This window comes from Alligator sinensis, unplaced genomic scaffold (assembly GCF_000455745.1).
Source record: "Alligator sinensis unplaced genomic scaffold, ASM45574v1 scaffold371_1, whole genome shotgun sequence".
NCBI classification, from domain to species: Eukaryota; Metazoa; Chordata; order Crocodylia; family Alligatoridae; genus Alligator; species Alligator sinensis.
This window is the reverse complement of record NW_005842262.1, coordinates 183948-205199: the sequence shown is the minus strand read 5'-3', so window position 1 is coordinate 205199 and position 21252 is coordinate 183948. Positions and strand designations below refer to the sequence as shown.

The 21252-nt window shown below is 42.1% G+C and overlaps 2 long non-coding RNA genes across 3 annotated transcripts in view; one reads left to right on the top strand and one right to left on the bottom strand.

Annotated features, from left to right (window-relative positions):
* The window catches only part of LOC102383223, a 100401-nt gene that overhangs the window by 62577 nt on the left and 16572 nt on the right, over positions 1-21252 (bottom strand). The window contains exons 2-3 of one of the 2 annotated variants that reach the window (XR_001358351.2): positions 16133-16261; positions 1495-1540 (exon numbers count right to left, since the gene is read on the bottom strand). This is a non-coding gene — a long non-coding RNA (uncharacterized LOC102383223). Of the gene's footprint in view, positions 1-1494; positions 1541-11022; positions 11242-16132; positions 16262-21252 lie in introns of those variants that run through there. The other variant, XR_324335.3, reaches the window with a different exon arrangement.
* Positions 4204-9983, top strand: LOC102383055. Its single transcript, XR_324334.1, has 4 exons — positions 4204-4262; positions 5640-5845; positions 7612-7680; positions 9911-9983. It is a non-coding gene; the product is annotated as an uncharacterized LOC102383055 (long non-coding RNA).

Sequence of the window (21252 nt, the reverse complement as noted above, 5' to 3'; positions counted from 1 at the left end):
TGTTTTTAATAGTAGGCCTATAAAATACTGGTAGGGAAACTCCAGAAGGTTTGATGAGTTAAACCAGATGCTTTCTTGAAGCTTATCTAAATCACTTTGCCTGGATTGAGCTCTTGCACTATATTTCTAGTTTCACATGAGTGAGAAATATTTTTTTAAAAAAAATCTCTTCGGTTACTTCATTTCCTCTGTTACTTGTCCCAGCCAAAAGCTATAGGGCTGGAAAATCACCTAAAAGATTAGGGATGGAGGAAGAGAAATAAATGCTTTCAACCTTCAAGACAGTTTAGGCTTAGGGTAGCTGAAAAATGTGTGTGAAATATGAAGTTAGTTCTTATTTTACCTACAGTTCTTGCCTATCTCTGACTTTAAGCATGTTGAGTGCAATTCTGCTCCCACTGCAAATAATGACAAGACTTCTATCTGCTTTGGAAGGATTGGGCTCATAGTAGTAGCGATGGAACGTGTGAAAGAACTGGGAAACAGTTTTTATGAGAAGAGGACATCATTATGGATGTAGACACAGTCAGGCACATGCACACACAACTGATGGGTATCTGCCTCCACAAATTAATCCTGGGTAGACTTACAGGGATCAAAACAAATGTCAATTGGAAGGTCTGGCTTACATGGCAGAGTGGCCAACACATAACTCTGAGGGCCATTTTTGAACAGTTTTTGTTATGAAAGGCAGGATCAGTATATTCAGAGACTCAGAAACCAGAATGTCAGAAGTCATGATTGGCAAACTTTGTACAGTATCTACTACCACATTTCTTCCAAGCAGAAAACTATGTTGTTGTCTTCTGGGAGTCTATTGAGTCTGTACAGGAAATTTCCACATCTACTCTTCCATCAGATTTCCATATCCACTGTTTTACATTTATTGTTCATGCATTATTGTCCTTTATGAAAATGACATCCTGATTTGTACATTTAAATGGGAGCGTGAGAGCAAACTTCAGAAGTTAGGGCAAGAGAATATATATGGAGCATTAATAAGATACAAAAAAAAAAAATGCAGGAGAGCCAAACGGCAGGCGGTACATTCTTCCACGGATATTTTGGAAGGCTGCAAATGACTCAGACCCTCTATATTTTATTACAGACAGAGCACATGCAGTTCCTGGAATGCCTAAACTGAGCTCTCTTGGTGCTTTGCTTCCCACACTTGGCCTTCTGTACATTAAACACATTTTCTTTAGCATTTCATCTGGTTGCTCTTTGTGGCACAGCTCTACTTTTGGTAGTAACGTAAGAGGGAGCATGTACAGGGAGAGGCTCGAGTTTGAATTATCTTGTTAGACAAAACCACTCTGGACAAAGCCATGTTGCCAAGCCCTCAAAGAACATGCCACCACCTCAGAAACTCAGGACCTCACACACACACACATACACTTTTGGGTTCCTTTATATTTGCCATTTGTTTTTTTTTGATCCTTTGGGGTTATATTTTTAACTTCTTTTCCACCATCATAAAGGTTAGATGCTTACCTTCTTCTTTTGAAGAGAAGTGGAGATGATCACATGACTCCAGAAGCTGCAGAATGAAAAAGAAACATTAGATATCATGAGCCAATTTTTTTAAACTTTATTTATCAATGAATCCAACCCATAAAAATAACAGATTTAACATTTTAAAATATATCCAATCCCCCAAAATATATACAAAGAAAGACTTAACGTTTATTAGCTGGGCTACCACAACTCAAATGAATGTCCACGGAAGTTTTGTTCCCTTCCTCTCCTCCCCCAGCCTCCAACAGTCCCTCAGTGTTCCCATCAGTGCCAAGCCCCTATGTTTCTTCATCTCTAGACCATAATTTACCTCCTCCTTTTCCCTATAACCCTACATATCACAAATCTCATTATCTTTTTCTCATCTCTGCTTTTAATTTCTAAATTTCTTCTAAATATGTTCTTAAGTGTTCACTCAGAACTTGCAAAAAAGTTTTATAAATTTTCTGTTTTGGAAGCAGGAAGAGATTCTTTTCTCGGCAAATTCCAAAAACGTCCAACAGCTTTCCAAAGATGCATCTCTTGTTTCACCCCCTGTAGCACACTGACTTGATAGGAAAGCTCTCTCGTTATTAAAACTTCCCCGACTTTTTTAAACCAGTCAGGGGTTCTAGGGGTGTCAATTCTCTTCTGGGTTCTTGCAATTGTAATTCTTACAGAAAGTGATCAATTTCCTAGGACACACGTATTGCAGAGTTCTCAGGAAGGTTGAGTAAGAATACTAATGGGTTAGCTGATAGTTGGCATCCTGTTATTTCCCTCACTACATCTCCAACCTTCTTCCAGAAGAGCTTAATAAGGGGACACCTCCACCACATATGATAGAATCCTCTCAACTAACCACATTCGCTCCAACATTTCCCTGTTGCTATAGCATAGTTTAATTTTAAGTGGGGCAAAATGTTTTAGTTGGATGGAAAAAAAGGCTAATGTAGGCAGGCCCTTCAGAGGACCAGGGTCTTGCAAGCCTCCCAGTGAAAGCAACAGGAGTGCTATATATGGCAGGCCCTACATGACAAGGCCCTATGTTTCTACTCTATGCAGAGCTTAAGTTAAGTGAATACATCCTGCTGTAAATACTTAAGCTTGTAGTCATGCTGTCTGGTTTAAAACACTTAATTACACAGGCTATGATGCTGCCCTTCCATAAGCCCCATAATAAGCATTTGGTTTGAGGTCTTGAAGCAGCTCAGCAGCCAGTTTGTGTCCCCTCTTCCAAGAAGGGGAATTTATCACATAAAAGACATTAGAACATAACAGAAACATATTCTCTCAGCTTGGGGGTGCCTTACCCAGCTACACATTCTGAGAACAGCTCTGAAAATGCCCCACTTCTTTTCTTGAAGTACCTTCACTTCCTCTATAGCAGCTGAATGAACCATAATTGCTATTAACACCTCATTTATCATAGGAAGAATGAGCCTCTGTACCTGCTTACCAGCCTATTCCTTGAATGGGCTATATCCTTTATTAGTTGGCTGTACTTAATCAAGTAGGATTACTAATGGATGGTAGATAATTAGTAGGTGCAATTTGCTTTGTTAAACAGATGGGAAACCTATCGCCAATCCCCTCTCCCAACCTTAAAAATTGGGACAGTTTTAAAAAATTTGAGTTAAAATATAAATCCCATGATTTTCCAATTGTATATTAGGTTTTTCATATCCTTCTAAGCCCAACTAATAAAACAGCCTGGGGTACCTTATTTTACTCTCTCTCTTTGTGAAGATGGACAGGCCTCTTAATTGCAGAAGAACAGGGACAGAACAGGATGCATTTTATTGGCTACTCATAAAGCAGATGTATTTTCCAGTAGCATGACAGGTGTTTTTGTAATCTGGAGTACTGTGTATCTCTTCATGCCTCATTGTTTGGCAGGTATACATCTCAGTCCTCAGTTTAGAGTTCCACATTGTTACTGGCTACATATTTTGTAATATGCTATTTTGGTATTAACACGCAGCAAATTTTCCTTCCCTCATGGAAAAATCCAACAGAATTTTAGTCATTATGAGATACATTCTGCTTTTCTTGCTAACACTGCATAAACAGGAAAAAATAGCTCTGCTGAGATCAATGAATCAGGGTAGAAAATACTGATGAGCAAATTAGGGTCAAGAACAATAGCATTCTACAGAAATTAAAAAAGCTTGAGATACACCTGTATTAATGCTGCATTTGCAAATGGTTTCTCAAGGGCTAATGATCATTAGATTGTTTTAATATATTATCAGCTGTTAAACAGTTCAACAGATCAACTGTTTTTTTATAACCATGGCTACATCACCATGTATCACATAACCTACTGATGATCTCAAAATATGCTATGATACAGACAACTATGATTGCACCATCTATTCATACTTTATTAGTTCTTAACAAACTATTTGCAAAATAGCACCTCAATAGAAAGTACAACTGAAATTCTAAAATACATGATAACCCTGTTTATGGATATTTTCATATTAAACCATGTAAGAGAACAAATATAGAATTATTTTCCCAATTTGGACTTATATGGACAAAATTCCATGAATTTTTTTTTTTTTTTGGTTCTATTCTATCTTCAGCTTACATAGATGATTTTAGTACAGCCATAGTAATTTATAAGAGATGATCTTACAGGGCAGCTGGGACTTTTTAGCTATAAAATAGGTTATGATTTCCTACAGCTTGGATCTGTGGGAAGCAACATGAGCAGTGGCTCTACAGGAGTCATTTTGGGGCTTGCCTTAAAACAGTATGTAAGTTCTTTTTTCCTTTCTCTTTCTCTCTCTGTTTGTACTACTGCCCTTTTTTCATTGTCCCACTAAAAGTATTTCTGTCCTCATTTGCATACCTTTGGTTGTTTCATATTTCCATTTTTAAATTTATTTCTGATACTAATGCCTTTCTTGGAAATACGATGTCAGCTCAGGAATTTTTGCATTAATCTGAATGAAGGATTTATCAGTTATCTGACATGAAGTGACCCCACCTCTTTCTACATGCTTGGAATATCCTTCATGTGCCCCATACATCTTCAGAATCCCATCAACCCTGCCCTTAAACCCCTCCTCAATATTCCTTACAAATATCAGACAGAATCCTGAATTGCTTACTTGGGTATCTTTGACCTCTCAAATAGTTCTTTTAAAGTCAGTGAGCCTAGTTGCCCAAGTAAAGATTAGGGCATCGGGCCATTACCTGATAAATGGGAAGATATTTATCTATTTGAGCGGTGGTAATGCATAGGGAGTGCACGGGGGTGCACGTGCACCCCCTGAGAGCACTGATGCACACCTTGACAGGCCGCGCTCTCCACTTAGGCAACGGGCAGGGGGTGCAGGCGGGAGTGCTGGTAACCCCCCCTGTGAGTAGGAGTGCTGGATATAGTGCCACAGCCGCTTCCCGGTCAGTGAGTTTTGCCGTAGGGGGCCCCCTCGCCCCGGTTAGTGAGTTTTGCTGCAGGGAGACTCCCCCTGGTCACTGACTGGTCGTTGAGGGGGTATGTGCCTGCCCTGACTAAGGTGGCACCAGTTGCCCATGTATTTGAGTGCATCCATTTTCTTCATAACGCACCACTACAAAAATGGAAAATGTAACAAATGGATTAGGGGAAAGAAGATCACAGCAGAGGTAAAAAATGAGCAGGACACTGGAAAAAGAGTCAAGGAAACACACATTTATACAATTTCTCACGCTCACGTTAACTGCTCCCCACTGTCCATCTCATATATTTTCCAGCAAGAGTATTTTCTAGTGGTGGAATCCAGAAAGCAGCAGGAAACATCTAGTCTGATTCATGTACTCTCAGATCCAATAGCCAATTTTATAACTGAGCCAGTGTCCTCTGAGGATTAACTGTCTGCTTGTCCAAAAGTCTCTTAATGGGCTCAGCAGCAAAGTGAGTTGGAACTTTCTACACTATGCTCCACGCTGCCATTAAATAGGGGCTAAACATACCTTTAGCTTGGCAGAAGTTCCCCACTTTCCTTTGAGAGAGAGAGAGATGTACCGGCAGACTAAAGCCTCCTACAAATTTCCTTGCAGATGGTGAATTTCTCAGGTTACCTGATCTTGCTTTATTTATTAAACGAGCATCAAATTCTTCAAACTGAACTTAGTATTTTTTTTACTAGGGCAACTGTTGACAAATCAGCCTGCTCGCCCCAAGTATGCAAAACAAGAGAGTCATCATTATTCCAGTGTTCAGTAAAATTAATTATTAGCATGCAAGTCATCCTGAGAGACGCCTGTTAAGGATTAGGGCCCCACGGCACTACATGCCATGCAAAGATGCAGTAGAGAAACAAATGCCTTGAGGTTGGAGCAGAAGAGGACTGAGGTAATTGCATGAGCATGTTTGTTTTTGTTTTTTTTATGTAGACCAGCTATATGAACAAAATAGTTCACCAGCAGCCAAACTGTCATCAAATGACAATGGTTTATCAGGCCAAGCTCTTCTTATGCAGAACAGCTCTTTTTTTCTCTTTCAGTGACCATACCATCGTGAGTTTATGTTACTTCAGTTAGTGTGCCAGGTCTGTTAGCTTAAAGTAGACACTTAAATCTCTATGTGGTATCTAGGTAGTTCTGCATCTTGGGATGGCTTTCACAGTGTATTTCACTTGCTTAGGAAAAATTCAGTTTTCCCTGAAGCACATGTTTTAATTCATTATAGACCTATTTAGGAAACATTTCACTTGATGGATTTGCTTCCTCTGGGCATGGAGCTAAGAAATGCAATGTTAATAGATTCATAAATTTATGTTTTACCATACAAAATGACAGTTGCAGGGGAAGAGAGACTACTGTACACATGCAGGGCTTGATCTTATTCTTCTTGCAGTAAGTTATGTTTTCACTGTTATCTTCCAAAAAGCCATGCCTAAAGTCATAGGAGCATAGGAAATTAGGGCTGGAAGGGACTTCACAAGGTCATCTAGTCCAGCTCCGTGTTCAAGGTAGGATCATCCCTGACTAAACTATCCCAGCCAAATATCTGTCAGTAGAGCCTGGAAAGTACAGTAGTGTAACTAGGCTGGCAACTGCTTCTGCTGCAGCCTTGCAGTTGCACTGACAGCACAGCAGCAGTCAGAAGTTGGCACTGCCCCTGTGTGTCACAACTGCCCCAGGTGCCTGGCTGCATTGTTATGCCTCTGGCAGAGTGCTTCACAATCCTTTGAGACGCAAGACTTGCTGAAATGTATCTGGCGCTACTATTCTTTCTGTACTACAGCTGTATTTCTTTTCTTTCTGTGGTACTCCCAGATCGTTCTTTAGATGCTCAGAATTTATTCCTGGTCTTCCCCTCTCCATAATCCCTCTGATAAAATATGCCAGCAGCTCAGGTATCAGACGTGATAATAAACACTTGCTCACCATTGGTATTGTGGTTGTGGCAAAGCTGAAGCTAAGAGCCTTTTCCACTCCCATAATATCCAATGGATTATATTCAACGGTCCTCTTGCTGGTTTTGTTGTGTTCCTTTGTTGTAGTGGTGACTGGCACTGCTTCTAGAGGAAATGTAGTTACTATATTGTTTCAGTTTTTTTGAATGTCAGTGAATAAATATATTGTTCATGAAAAGAGCTGGACTTTTCAGCCTTACATCTTCTCTTTAGCCATGCAGCACACAGATAACAGTTGTATGAGCTTCCCTGCAGCCCCCAACCAAAGTGTCAAAATCCTGACTCAGGAGGACTTTAAGCAGGAGAGTGTAGTGTAGTTTACTTCCCCCTCCTGCCCAGACTGCCAATACCAGTGCCAATTCTGGAGAATGATTTGCAATATGAATGTGTTGACAGTTAGTCAAAATTATACAAACAGCTCATTTTACATGAGCAACTGCACAGTTGGAGCATCAGCTTTTCTCACTGACTAATGTACAAACATATTGTATTCCCACTGAAGATGAATCAGACCCACAGGCTGCATTTCAGCTAGGGTCCTATCTTATACAAGCCTCTCTGAACCAATATCATTTAAAACTACTCCCCTAATTATAATAAAAACCTATCCCAGGCTCTATCTTGACATGCCAAGTTGCAGGGTAAAAATGCACTTTTTTATCATAAAACACTCTAGAGCAATGGTTGTCAACCTTTTTAGGTTCAAGGCGGCCGTCAGTAGACTCAAGGAAGGCACCCCTCTACAGAATCAAGGCACCCCACAGAAAATGTAAGCTCTTAGCTTTTACTAATTTTTTACTACAAAAAATAATATAGCAATTCTTCTGTTGCAAAGAACTCAGAGACCGTGTCCAGGCAAGTACGGCCGTTCAGTATGTGGCACCACAGACTCGTCCTCCCCCTGCTGCCCTCCCACTTGGGGCTCCATTGCCCAGCAGGAGGGACCTCATGTGGCAGATTGCACTGCTACCGTGGTCATCAAACTGAGGTGTCCCCTGCCTGCCTGGCAGCAGTAGGAGCACAACTCTGTGCTGCTACTGCCATGCCTTGTCTTGGCAGTCATGGTGGTGCAGCACTCCCTCTCGTGCCAGGTCCCACCCACTGGGCTGCAGAGGCAGCTCCTGCCTGGAGCTGGTCCAGCCTGGCTCAAACACCACACCTTTCTGTGGGTGCAGAAATCTTGGGGAGGGGGGGCAAATACCCCCTCTGTCACGTTGCCTTAGCCCCCCTGCCCCTCTCTGTTGCATTGCCTCTGCTCCGTGCCCCCCCACCCTGCCATGTTGCCTATGGGCCCCCGCAACCCTCCAACTCATTGCATTTGTACCCCGGATCCCTTATGATGCCATCCACTGATGTTGCAACCCCATTTGGGGTTGCAACACACAATTTGGGAACTGCTGTTCTAGATGCACTACAAAGTCTCATCCCTCCAAGCAGGGCTGAAGGGTGAAGAGCTGGGGTTTATTAAGAAAATAATATTACCCCTCAGATTCCTAATGGATGTGGGGGTGGTCAGTATGTTGGAACTTGGCTGCTGTTTTGCTTTGCTTTAATATAAGCATGGGCAGACTGCGGTTAAAACACCAGTCCTCCGATTCACAAATGATAAGAAAAGATCCAGCTATGCAGGTAAATTGAGACAGAGTGCTGAGCATGTTCATGTCTGTATTTATATGTGATGGATCCCATTTTGAAGGGATTCAGCAACGCACAGCATCATTTGCTCATGTTATTTTGATCCATTCTGTCAGAAGGCAGTGTTTATTTCTTCATGGATCAGGAGAGGCAAAAGGTAAAAGAACTGCATTTTTAACTCTCCTCCCTTAGCTAGAGGTGACAGAGGTGCTTGGTGGGATCTTTCCAATCTAACCATGAATTGGGCTTTTTTTCCTATGACTCCCAGACATATTTTCTTGCAGGTCAAGAATGCCAGCTATTTTTAAAGGGTGGTCCTGTCTTTGTGAGTGGAATCTGGAGAATGTTCAAGTTACTTAAAGTAACATTTGGTCAACAAAACTTAAGCTGCTTCAGGACTGTCGGCTTCAGGAGCACCTGGATTGTCCGCTTCAGGAGCACTGATATCTAAAATCCTATACATTCCTCCAGCTTCTCTCCCTTCATCACATCTTACATTCTGCATTTATCATAAACATTACAACACATTGGCTGCATCTATATGAAATGCTGACTGCGCAGTTGTTACTGTGCAGTCATTTAGTACTTGCATACTTAAGTAGTAAATGACTGCACTGTAACCAGTTACTGCTCAGTAGATCCCCAAACAGCTTCTTAGTGACACTGACTGTGCAGTAGCCCGTTGCTACTGCACAGTAGTTGATTACTACTGTGCAATAGTGTCATATCACACTTTGTGCCATGCAAAGCTACTGTGCAGTAGTAATGTGCTATTGAGTAGTCAGTCTCTCATGTAGATGTATTGAGAACTGTTGCATGTGAGAAAGCAAATGAGCAACTCAGCTGGTCAACAGCTGTACAAACTTTATCAAGGCTCTTACGGGAGCAGCTCATCATGAAACTACAGCAGAGGCTGTTTGTTAACAGATGATGAGCAACAACAATGCAGGATGCAACAAGGATCAGACCAACTGTCTCATACTGGAGGAAGTGGCAGGGGGAAGAAGTGTGTAGAATTAAACCACTGGGCATTAGAGAACATAAAGATAAAATGGATAAGAATCAACAGTGGAATTAATTATCCACTAATCTTGAAAGGATGTCAGACTGTAAAGTCAATGTGAATCAGGCATATTAAATATCTTGTAAGATCAAGCCTTCAGACAACTTTTATAGGGAAAAGATATGGGAAGAGATTTACCCTACAAGGACAATTATGCAACTGCACTCATTAAAGGTTGAATCCTGCCACTAGAAACCACCCCCTCTTGCCTTTCCAGGCTCTTGGATATCACAGTGCTTGATGCCTCAGATATACTTAAGAGAATTTTATTGTAACCCTGTGTCTAATCTGTTCTGTTTAGACACCTGTTCTGATTAAACATCTAAAGTAGATGGTCTGCCACCCTCCAGTCGTCAGTCCTTGCCTGCCCGCCCTCCTGATGTCCTGGTGGCCTAGCTGTTCTTGCCTGCCATGTTTTTGGGCCTTGTTACACAGTAATTTTGGGCAGCTCCTGAAGATCTTAATACCTGGATTGTTCGTACCTTAACATCTAAAACAAATTTTAAGCACTCGCTAGGCAGCTCAAAGTTATGCCATTCCAGGGCAGGATTATCTCTGATCTGTGTTACCTACTTCATGTTACACTAAGGTGTAGCCCCTTAGAGTAAATACCCCACCTGCCCCACTTCTGCTGCTGACCCAGATCAGGTCCACTGCCTCTCCATTGTCCCCAGCACTCAGATCCCCACTCACTGTCCCCCCCATCTCCCTCCCCTGCTTTTTTGTAGCTGCCTGTACTCTGTCCCAGGGGAGTAGGTAGGGAAGGGTTCACCTGCCTGCCTGGGCCACCACTGCTGCTCATCAAACCATAATAATATATTTGATAACATTCTATAAGGAAAATACATTGGGGAGCAGGCCTTTTCACTGGTGGATAGTAGTCATTTGCTAAATTCAGAGTTGGGAAACTCCAGGAGCTCCCCAGAATCAGAATGTTTTGCTGCTACTTCTGAAAAAAGTCCCTGATGCCAACCAGGTACATATGACTCAATGGAACTCCAAAATGAATTTTAGAAAAGGTAGGAGGATATGGTAGAAGAGAATGGAAGTATGTATGCAAAGTATGTTTATACTTTAAAGAGATTTGCTCTGAGATTCTGGCTGATGATCTGGCATTCCTTTCTTTCCTGTAGAAATTTTTTTATCTTAGCTATAATACTAGTTTAAACTTTCCAAACAGCATGGACGGTTTGATTTTTAGGAAATCAACTCCTCTTTCACTACATTTTTCAGTCCATGATCTTCACATGGAAAACATCTCATTAATAGTCTGATTTATGGTAATAAAATTAGGACATGGAGATTTGAAACTTAAATTCCACTTTAACAGAGGTAGGACAGGCTCATTATGTTTTATGATGCTATTAATAAAATATCTTAATTGGGAAACAGTTCCTGGGATTTTTTGCATTGAGGTCACTGAGTGAAAAGAGTTGTTGGCCTCAGCCTAAGTGGGAGACACACAATTGAGTGACAGCCCCAGTTGAACCCTAAATGCAATCTTCATGGAGGCTTGCAGCACCACAGGGAAGGGACTAACTTCTCATTCAAGAGCATCTCTCCAGGTCAGATCTGAAGTGCTCTAATGTAGAGTTCAGAATCTTGCCTTGCTGTTTCTGAATTGTAGCCATTCTACAGATGAAGAAAGCAAAAGTCAAAAGGCATGAAAGCAGAAACTGTGAAGAAATTACTCTTAGACTACAATGCAACACGTACAGTTTGTGCTTGGTAGGCTTAAAAAACCCAGGAACAAAATTCTGCTCTTGCATCAGTATTTTGAATGTCAACCTGTATGCTCTCCTTTCCCTCCATGTGTAAAATTTCCATTGGGATCAGCTGGGGAAGCAGTCAAGACCCAAGATGAAAATTCAAGAGCAATAGCTTGAAACCACTCAGTGATGATGAGGAGAGAGATTTGAAAAAGGTCAAAATAAAATGGTTTCCTTTTGTCTTAGCCTGGTGGGATGGATTCAGAATGAGGGACAGAGACGATGCTAGGAGACAGAGCTCTTCCTCATCAGTACATATTCAGGGATACCTCTATTTGATGGTTTACCATTCACCTGTATAAAGCAAGTCTGTTGACCTCAATCATTTGCTGCTGTCCAGTATTCCTATCAATCAAACCAACATCACCATGCCTGGCATTCATAGGACAGTTTTTTCAGCCTTTACAGAAGAGGCCAAGTGTATAGGCTGGCTGACCCTTTCCTCTTCAATGTCATAGCTGAAATACATGCCCAGGAAGTGTGAGCAATCTCAGCCTAAAGAAAAAAAAACACTTATGTCCTCAGGATTGTCAGAAACTAATGGCCATGATGCCATAAGGCCCCAACTCAAACCCCTTGAAGTTCATGAGAATCTTTCCACTGACTTCAGGTTTTTAGATCAGACCTGTGATCCCATGAAATTTACTACATATATAAAATATATTCAAAATTATTTAAATGAAAGGCTTTACCTGTGGCCTGGGACCTGATACTCCAGATTTTCCATTATAATGACTGTTCTAAAAGCAAAGCCACTTCGACCTCTGGAGTCTGCCACTAAGATTATAGTGGTACAGACAGGTGCTGGGATAATAATATTTTCTTTATTATACATAGGTCCCTATGCTTGCTGGGGTCAAATCAGCATTGCTTTCTGACCTGGCCATAAATAATGGCATGAGTGCACAGTAACACTGTTGGCTTCAGCTGTTCAGTCTCTGGTTCCTCCTGTGCTCCTGTACTGTAGAATGATTGTCTTAATGAAATGCTTTTACTATATGCCTTGCATACCGATCATATTCTCCTGACTCTGTGCAAGGGATGTGGAACATATTTCCATATGGCACAAAGGAGGGGGGGAAAACAAAACAGGAAACACAGGGCTGGCAGCCTGACAGCTCAGGCTGCATCCTACATAATGCCCAATAGAAAACAACCCACAGGGTCTTGGCAGCTAGCCCATGGAGGGTCAGTTTGACATGGCAACTAGTCTTTATCCTCCTCCAGGTTGAACTTTTCACAGTGGATTTTTTGAAGAAACTCTCTTGGTTGTCCTAAGGGAATGAACATGTATGAAAGGAATACATGCATTACAGAAAGCAAGGGAGCATATTGTGTTGATACTTTATATTAAGGAGACGTGAAATCATAATCATATTCAAGACCTATGTGAATACAGTAGTTACCACATTCAGAACAATAAAGAATAAGGAAAATCATCAGTAATTCACCACTTGTAATATATATCTACTCTAACAAATGTCCTTTTGCACTACAGCCATATTTTAGGGCTTTATTACCCTGGACCTCTCTTTCTGTTTGGTCAGAACAAACTCATTCCTCTCACCTTCTGTACCTGTATGAATGGAGCATCATTGGATTACAGTGAAAACAGTCCTCAAAACTGGATGGTTCTTATGCAACTTCTGACTTCCTTCTCATGCGTCTACACATTTATGAATGCGCCATGCTTATTGCACATTAAGCTTAGTACTTGTATAATCAAGTACTAAATCAATGCATAGTAATCAGTGCTACTGGGCATTACCATCAGTTCACGCCTTTTTAGTGACAGTCCTGTGCAGTAATGTATTAGCACTGTTTTTGATGTGACATGCTACTGCACAGTAGTATTAGGCTACTGCGCATTTAGCATCCTGTGTAGACACTCTCACAGACTATTAGAAGTACATTGTACATCTGGCCGAATGCTGGTATAGGCAACTGTCTTTTCTATGTCTTCTAAGCCCTCATGGAAGATGCAGTATTTTTCTGTAGGACACCGATTTAGGGTCAGATTTTCAGAGGGGCTGACAGACTGCAGCTATCTCCGACTTCAGTGCGAGTTATAAATGGTCAGCCCTACTGATAAGCAAGTCTTGAAAGAGTCCTAGAACACAGTCCAACAAGGTGCTGAGCCTTTTGGCCACAAGCCAGCAAAACATTCCTCTCTCTATACAGTCACTGATGTCTGTCAAATGCTTATGGGTCTTTGAATCAGAGGCATTATTATGAATGACAGCTAATTTTATCATCTCAGAATGCCACTTTTAAAGTGCTATACATACTGTAGGTATAAAGTATTATATTTGTCCCAGGGCTTTCATAAATAAAAGACTCCAGCCACAAGTGTGGAAAAGAGTGATGCCAAACTAGCAAGTGCAAACTATACGATAAATATAGTCTGACCCTAAATCAGTGTCCTACAGAAAAATATTGCATCTTCCATGAAGGTTTAGAAGACAGAAAAGACAGTTACCTGTACTGTCATTCAGACAGATATACAATGAACTTCTAGTATTTTGTGGGAGTGTCTACACAAGATGCTAAATGCGCAGTAGCCTAATACTACTGTGCAGTAGCATGTCACATCAAAAACAGCACTAATACGCTATATGTGGGATCTTTTTGGTTTCTTGCCCAATCAGACAACAGGTCACAGGGGCATTGTAACAGGAAACCCTGTTACTGGAGAGCAGAGTGACCCTTTTAAGGGCAGAGTCTTTATAGCACAGGCAGCCAGCAGAGAGGGGGTTAAGGGACAGCCAGGTCAGCTGGCTGCAGGCATCAAATGACCAGAAGGCAGCTCAGGCCAGAGCTATATAAGCCCTGGAATCCAGTCAGTCAAGGAGGTTAGCCCTGAGAGTCATGGAGTACCTGACAGCAGCATGGTGGGGACCCCCAATCTACAGTGGGGGCTTGGAGAAAAGCAGCTCTGCAGGCTTAGGAACAAGGAAGAACTACCTGGGGCATAGAGAGAGACCTTCATTATGCAGGTATGTGGTCTTTGTTTTATGTTAAGACCAGTGAGGGTTTGGTGCAGAAGGCTGAAGTGTTTTAAGTTACACTGGTGGTTTGGGTTTGGGATTAGAGGGGTGGTTTGGAGGTCCCATTAGTATCCTAGGAGCACATGATTGTCTTGAGCGCTGCTGGAGGCAGGTTCCAGGCAGAGCAGGTGCAGAGCCCAGGGCTGGGGCTCAGAGGCCAGGCCTAGAACAGTGGGCCTTGGCTGCAGGACCAGCCAGAGTCGAGGGGTGGAAGCCAGGAGGGTTAAAACCTCAACAAAGGAAGAAAGGCCTGAAGTGGCCTGGAGACATAGGGACAAGTGTCCCACCCGACTGGTGACTCAAAACACCTGCAAGTCATGGGGGACAGTGTAGGGCAGGAATGGAGCCATGCAATTAGCTTTTAAGGCATTGACCCCCAACATCTGGGGATGATTAATGCAAGACCAGGGCAGCCTCCTGTGCTTTAATAACCATTTACATCAAGACATGGTGGGTGAAAGAAGGGTGGACTGCCCGGAGAAGAGGGTGCAAGGAATCTGGTCAGACTCCAGGGGTTTCATGGCCACCCTTTTGGAGATGATGCTCTATGACAGGCATACTCCAGCTGAAAAAAAGTCAATGTTTTCAGTAGATTCTGCTTTTGCTATAGAAGGCTGTTTCATAGATAAATGAGAGACCATTAACATTTCTGTGTGCCTTTGTTTTTAATATTCAATGACATAACTGTAACCAGCTAACAAGAGAGTCCACTGTTACATACTTGCTGTGCTTAACCCAAACTGTCCTTTCTTAAGAACTGAAACTAAAAGTTGGTGATCTGTGGTCAACATGAACTTTCCCATGTAGATATTAGTTAAATTTCTTCATTTCCCATACCAGACTTAAAGCTTCTTTGTCTATCTGTACATAATTCCATTCTGCTTCTGTAAGTGATTGTGATGCAAATGCTATGGGCCATTTAATACCACCAGCCACAGTGTAACAGCCCCAATGTCATGTGAGGATGAGAGGTTAAATTGAACCCATCATTCGCTAACAGAACACCAACCCATAGTCTCAATTTTGCAACCTAAGGAAAGAATGTACCCTAACAGATGTGACTGACCTTTTTCCTTCTAGGAAAGCTTTCTGTTGCTCTTGTAGCCAAACCCATTTGCAGTTTGGTTGAAGCAAACAATTTAAAGGATACAATACAGTTGCTAGTTTAGTACAAATCTACTGTGCTGATTAATAATTCTAGAAATGATATAAGTTGCAAAACATTTTGGCTGCTTACAGATGTGAAAAAACACCACCAAAACAGCACTTTCAGGTCAGTGTGACCCTGTGCCAAGCACAGCGCATGCCCAGAAGAGGCACATTAATCTAACCTGACTTGCCCGATATTTGTATAGATTGTGTACTTCAGCAGGGCTTTTTGGCACTTTTATCTAATAGCTAATTGAATTAGCTATTAGGTAAAAGCGCCAAAAAACCCTGCTGAAGTACACAATCTATATAGATGCTGAAGATCCGGATCAAACTAACGTGCTTCCTCTCCTGGTAAAGCGCTGTCTCTTTCTTTTTCATGTCTGTCAGTACCCTTTTGACTCTGGCATTTTGGGAACAGCTTTAATCATCTCTTGAGATTTTATGTAGGCCTTGCACATCAATAACATGGCCACAATAAACAACTGTCTCTTTGGAAAAATTGACATTATGTACAATTTGCTCACAAAACATTCTTCTTGACATTCTAATACTCACTCCCTTCGAATTTTGCAGACGTTCTTCATCCTTTTCACCAGTTACAATGTCATCCAAATAAGGTTGTGTTCTTGACATCCCATTGACACTGTGTTCTTGACATCTGATCTATTGCTCGCTGCCATATAGCTGGAGGAAAGGGAATACCAAACACTATTATATTTGTATAACCCTTTTTGCATATTTATGGCGAGATAAACCTTTGAATCTTCAACTTCCATCTGCAAGTAATCTTGAGCTAAATCAATTCTGTTAAATCTCTACCACCCTTGCTAATGTGGCAAAAATATCTTCAGTTTGAGGTAGGGAAAATGTATCAACTTTCTGTACAGGGTTCATAGTAACCTTAAAATCACCACTACCTTTACTGCACCATTTACAAAAAAAAATCATTGGCACTGTAGGCATGCCCCGCTTACTCCAGGCTACTTTTGAAAGTATGCCTTCTTTTTCTTGATGGTTCAATTCAACATCTACCTTGGTGTACAGGTTGTAAGGAACAGGCTGAGTTATTTTTTAAACTTGGCCTGGGAATTTTCATCTCTACTTATTCTCACTTTGATATGTTTTAAAGTTGCTATTCCTTCCCTGACCGCTAAAAGAGGCCTGGTTAAATATCCCTTCCAGTTGTTGTTTAACTGCTTCTGCAGGAATCTTTAAAAGTGCCTATGGCATCTTTACACAATTCCAGAGCAGGGGAATTTTTTTTAAACCATTCATGATGCCACAGAGCAGGTTCCCCTTTTTCAATAACATGTAGCTCTAAGAGGCACCAATTATTACTATTCTATTCTACAGGCACTCATAGATTCATAGACACTAGGGCTGGAAGGGACCATGGAAGATCACTGAGTCCAGCACCCTGCCCCAAGGGCAGGAAGTCAGCAGGGATCATAGGATCCTAGCAAGATAAATATCCAAATGTCTCTTGAAGGCGTTCAAGGTAGGTGCTTGAACCACCTCCGGCAGCAGTCTATTCCAGACCTTGGGGGGCTCGGACAGTAAAGAATGTCTTCCTTATGTCCAACTTGAAACGGTCATGGAGGACTTTGTGATGATTTGACCTTGTCATCCCTTGGGGCGCTCTGGTGAACAGACGTTCCCCCAGATCCTGATGAGCACCCCTGATAAACTTATAGGTGGCCACCAGATCACCCCTGAGCCTGCACTTTTCCAGGCTGAAGAGTCCCATGGCTCTCAGCCTCTCATCATAAGGACTGTATTCCTGACCTCTGATCATGCGCGTGGCTGTTCTCTGGACTCTCTCAAGCTTCTCCACATCCTTTTTGAATTGTGGAGCCCAAAACTGGATGCAGTACTCCAGCTGCAGCCTCACCAAGGCTGAGTACAACGGGAAAATGACGTCCTGGGATTTCCTTAAGAAGCATCTATGGATGCAGGCCAGCGTTTTGCTCGCTTTACTAGCCACAGCATCACATTGAAGGCTCATGTTCATCTTGTGGTCAATCATGACCCCCAAGTCCCTTTTGTCCATAGTGCTAGCCAGCATAGCACTGCTGAGCCTATAAGCGTGCTGCAGGTTTTTCCTCCCAAGGTGGAGAACCTTACAGTTTTTGGTGTTTAAACACCATCAGGTTCTCATCTGCCCATTTCCTGAGCCTATCAAGGTCAGCCTGGATCGCTGTCCTGTCCTCAGGTGTGAACGCTTTACCCCAAAGTTTGGTGTCATCGGCGAACTTGGCCAGTCCACTTCTGACACCAATGTCTACATCATTAATGAAGATGTTAAACAGTATAGGCCCTAGGACAGAGCCTTGGGGGACCCCACTGGTCACAGAGCACCATGACGATTGACTTCCATCAACCACCACACTCTGGGTCCTATCGCGGAGCCAATTCCCCAGCCAACAGATTGTGGTGAGGCCGAGGCTGCAGTTGGCCAGTTTTGCCAAGAAGTGATCATGGGATACCAAATCAAAGGCTTTTTTAAAGTCAAGATATAGGACATCAATCTCTTCTCCGTTGTCCAGGTGATAGGTCACCTGGTCATGAAAGGAAATGAGATTGGTCAAGCAGGACCTACCCGCAATAAACACGTGCTAACTATTCCTCAGGATGTTGCCATCAGCCAATCTTAAAGATGGCCTCTCTGATGATTTTTTTCCAAGACCTTCCCCAGGATAGAGGTCAGGCTGATGGGCCTGTAGTTTGACGGATCCACTTTCCTCCCTTTCTTGAAGATAGGCACCACATTGGCCTTCTTCCAATCTTCAGGCACTTCACCAGAGCACCAGGAGTTCTTGAAGAGCCGTGCTAGCCAGGTCCCTGAGTACCCTGGGGTGTAAACTGTCAGGGCTGGCTGGCTTGAAGGTATCCAGCTTTTCAAGGTGTTCCTTCACAAGGTCAGCACTGATGGAGGGTAAGGGATCTCCCTCATCCAGGTCTCCCTGACCTGTAGTGGGTAGGGGCATCCCATGGAACTGGTGAAAAACTGATGCAAAGTACCCATTTAGCAACTTTGCTTTTTCTTGGGCATCGGTTGTCAGTTGTCCCATCTGGTTTAGCAGGGGTCCAATGTTGCCCTTGCTTTTCCTTCAGCTCCCCACATATCTAGAAAAGGACTTTTTATTGTCCTTGATACTTGTAGCTAGTTGGAGTTCCGTCACAGCCTTGGCTTTCCTGGTTCACTCCCTGCAGGACCGGACCAGTTTAGAGTATGGCTCCTTGGTGGTGGATCCAGTCCTCTATCCTTTGTAGGTCTTTCTTTTAAGACGCCAAAGGTCCGCTAGTTCCTTGGAGAGCCAAGGAGGCTGCTGTGCCCTTTTGCTGCCTCTCGTCCAAGACGGGATTGACTTTGCTTGTGCATCCAGGATAGCTCCCTTAAGCAGCAACCACTTGTCCTGCACTCCCCTCCCCTTTCAGTTGTGGCCCTTTAGGGCCTCATTGACAAGCCTCCTTAGCTTGTCAAAGTCAGCTTTCCTGAAGTCAAGTACTTCTTTATTACTGACTGACTTGCCAGCTTTACGGCGGATGTTGAAGGTGATCAGCTTGTGATTCACACTGACATAGCCCTATTTGCCACGATCTTCTCATCTGTATGCTTTTAACAACTCTGGTGCCTTTCTTAATTTTATATTTTTTAAAAGTTTTTTTTCATATTTAAATATGAGATAATAGACACTAAAGCCTGTCTCCAACTCCATTTTAAGGGTTTTCCCAGCAACCCCAGCATGTCAGCCGGATGGCTTTTTAGCACCTTTGTTATACATTATATTGGCCTAGACTAGTTACTGCATTCTTGCTATCTTTGTCACTACTGCTCCTATCTATTACATATATCTTTCTATTTCCTTTTCTATACTTTACCTTACTCTCTTCTTTATTTCTCTTAGCACAGCACACAGCTTGGATATGTCCCTTTTTATTGCAACTTCAGCAATGAAGTTCTTTAAACCAAAAATTAGCTGGGGCATGGGATCCTTTTCCACACCTATAACACATCTGGCTGCAGAATGCACTGACTCATCTGTTGCTTATTAAATTCCTGTTTCCATAGGCACTCCTCTATGTGATTCAATGGCACCTTTTGCTAGTTTCCATAGCTATTCCAATCTCAGAAGCGCACTTAAAGATGAGGTATTTCTCTGCTAAGAGCCTCTTTTGTATGGCATTGTCAAGTAACCCCCACACCATTTTTTTTTTTTCTCCGAGGACCTCATTCAGTCCATCCTTAAGATTACAGTGTTCTGACAATTTCTGTACCAATATTGTAAAAGAAAATAGATTTACCTTCAAGTTTATTTATTAAACCTTTCTGCAAGAATCAATGGCCTGGGTGTCAGATGCTTTTCGACAATTTTGACTAAATCTTTAAAGGGGTTACTTGCTGGCTTTTCTGGGGTGAGTAGGCTGCAAGTATATTGTGTGTTTCACCTCCCATCAAACTCAGTAATGCAGACAGATGTTTCCATGAGAGAAATCTCATTTACTTAAACTGTTCCAACCATTCTATATATCTGGGCCAGTTTTTCCAGAGTGTTATCATAAGCTCCAGCTGTCCCAGTACAAGTAGCCATTTTGGGTTCCAACAGATTTCAAGTACTTGCAACTAAAACAAATTCTTCAGGTTGATTTATTGCATGCCCTGTTCATAGGATCCCATTCTCATTGCCACTTATTAAACTTGTCCCAGGGCCTTTACAAATAAATTAATCCAGCCACAAGTATAGGAAAGAGTGATGTCAGACTGGCAAGCACAGAATATATTGTAAATTAGGTAAAACTATGCATTCATTTCCATTAGCAGATTCAACATGTAACAACAAAGTAACTTTAGATTCACACATCTGGGTAACCCCTGGTAGGGCTGTGCAAAATTTCGCCGGCTGTTTCATTTCGACACTGTTTCAACTCATTTTGAGCTCGAAACAGCAAAATCGAAACAAAGGGTTTTGAAACAGCCTCAAAATGAAACGAGGGCAGTCAAAACATTTTGAAAGTTTCAAAGCTCAAGCTGAGCTTACCTGCAGGGAAACAGAAAGTAAGGAAAGGGAGGGGGAAGAGAGGAGAAGTACTGTTCTGATGTTGACTGTGTAGCTGGCCAGTGACTGTGATCCTTCCTTGAGGTCCCTTCCAATCCCAGTGCTCTGGGGGAGGGATGGAAAAACAGCATAAAAGGCAGCATTGTTTGACCTGGCCTGCTTTCTGCCTTGAGGTCTGACAGTTACTGAGCTATCTTCCAGCATTTCAGGAGTGTTGGACAATGAAGGCTACTACTCGCATTGATCTGAATGATTTCCTACTTGCTAGCCTAGCAAGTGCTATTCCATAATACCTTTTTCTTTCTTCTAGACACTTTTATTTTATAATTATATTAATTTATTTATTCTTTTTATATTGGATATTACACTATAGAATTTATATAGCAAGGGAGATGCATTTGTATTTTATTTCTATACATTTATACCTGGCAGCATATACTACATACCTTATAGAATTTATATAGGAACACAGATACATTTATATATTTGTATAAAAACAACAAGACACTATGAAACACACCATGAAGCATGGTGAAAAGGCAGCTGGCAAGCCTTCAGTGGGGGATGGGAGAGGGTAGAGGGTAGCGGGAGAGGTGTAAGTTCCCCGCTCCCCCCAAA